This window comes from Sarcophilus harrisii, chromosome 3 (genome assembly GCF_902635505.1).
Source record: "Sarcophilus harrisii chromosome 3, mSarHar1.11, whole genome shotgun sequence".
Lineage (NCBI taxonomy): Eukaryota > Metazoa > Chordata > Mammalia > Dasyuromorphia > Dasyuridae > Sarcophilus > Sarcophilus harrisii.
This window is the reverse complement of record NC_045428.1, coordinates 539,751,840-539,753,613: the sequence shown is the minus strand read 5'-3', so window position 1 is coordinate 539,753,613 and position 1,774 is coordinate 539,751,840. Positions and strand designations below refer to the sequence as shown.

At 50.3% G+C, this 1,774-nt stretch overlaps 1 protein-coding gene across 1 annotated transcript in view; it reads left to right on the top strand.

Moving 5' to 3' along the window:
• LOC100924034 (interferon alpha-inducible protein 27-like protein 2A) overlaps positions 1 to 108 on the top strand; it is a 5,895-nt gene extending 5,787 nt beyond the window's left edge. Inside the window, exon 3 of the mRNA XM_003765352.3 lies at positions 1 to 108. This exon is cut by the window's left edge and continues 118 nt beyond it. The gene's annotated coding sequence lies outside the window, so the exon portion shown is untranslated.
• The last annotated feature ends 1,666 nt before the right edge of the window (positions 109 to 1,774 follow it).

The window sequence follows — 1,774 nt, the reverse complement described above, 5'->3', positions numbered from 1 at the left end:
CGACACTCTGGGGATGGCAGGAAGACAGTCCTCCAGAGCCCGGGACCCTCCCCACGCGCTTCTCTCCCCACTGGAGCTTCTGAGAAATAAAGTCCTACTTGACCTGCCTCCTGGAGTCTCACAGATTGCGTCCCGGGAGGGAAAGGGGGGGAAGCGAGGAGGGAAGGGGCCCTTGCTCCAACAGCGTCGGCTTCTTGTCTGTCTCAGGCCACAGCTACCTACCCGAGTCCCCAAACTGGCATTCAGGGATCCCTAGGTTGTTGTTTTTCAATTCTAAGCTTCTCCAATTGGACTTTTGCAAATGAGGATCTAAAAAAGAAGATACGGGAAGGTACCTGGGGGCACTTCTATTGTCTTTACTGCTTTCTTGGTTCTTCATTATATCTGTCCCAATTTATGAGCCCACTTTATGAAAACGATTTCCAAAAAGATAAAATAGGTCCAATTGGAACTATATCAAAGAGCAATTTCTATGTTGTTCCAATTTATTTAATATTTAATAGAATAATAAATCATGTATCTTAAAAAAATCATTATTATATGTTGGGGCCATCTGTAAGCGCTCAAAGCATATGAGCCCTTTGACCTCAGAGGCGGAAGTCTCATAAGGTTGGAAAAGAGCTCCAGTTTATTGTGCCCTTCAGCCTCCTTGGTGATCATGGTGATCCTGGAGGCAGTCCCCAGTCAGCGCTCAGAGAAGCTGCTCAGGGGCTGTGTACGGCCTCTGCCGAGGGGGGGGGGGGGGGGAAGAAGAGGATCCAGCCAGTCCTCGGCTGCTCCGGCCTATCCCTGGCCACTGGCTGTGACCCTTGCTCACGGTTCCCATGCTCACCCATCACCACTCCCTGCCCCAAGGGCGCCTTGGCAACATGGCAGAACGCTTCCTGGGCGCCAAAGGTTGGCCTTTGGAACCCCATAACTCAGCAACTGTGGGCTGGTTCTTCCCACCTCCCCAGGGCAAGAAGGGCAGCACCCACCCAATCCTCGCTGATCAGCTCTGAAACTCAGACCCATGCACTCTCCAGACTAGGCCAGGGGTGCCGCTCTGGGCCCTGCAGCCCCACCGTGCCAGGTTGCTGCCAGAGTCAGTGCCCACCAGTCCTGGCCCACCAGTCAGTGTCCTGACAGCAGGGATTACTGCCACTACATCCAGCTCTAATTAAATGTAAAATGTAAACAAATATCACTTTCATGCAAAAAATAAATAAATAAATAACTTGATTTCCTGTTTAGAGGAAAAAAATCTGGGCACAAATATCACTTGTTGATCTCCCCCACCCCTACCCCACCAAGCATTCTGAGGGCTGGGGGTATTGGGCCTAAAAAACTGCCACTGCCCTTAAGAAGCTCTCGATTTAAGGGGCAGACCACAGCTGAGGCTTTAAATGCAAAAAGAGGATTTTATAATTTATCCTGGAGGTAAAAGGGAGGTGCTAGATCTCAATGATTTTAAAATAATCATGGCATCTGGGAGGGTGGACAAGGCCCCGATTTCAGGCCTCCTCACCAGATGGGATGCCTTCCTTTCAGCATAACACCCAAAGGGCCCACAGCCCCAGGTATTTGTGTCTCTGAGCGGGACTTGGTTAAAACTAAGGAACCGTAGCTGGAGTCGAGAGGAAGAGTATTCCAGGCTTGGACACCTAGAGAAAATGCCAGAGGCAAGACAGAGGTTGGGGAGCAAGATGTCAGACTGATGAGGCTTAGATTTGGGGAACCCAAATGAAGTGAGGGTTTCTGGTGGTCAGGGAGTTAAATAAGGGCTAGTGGTTGC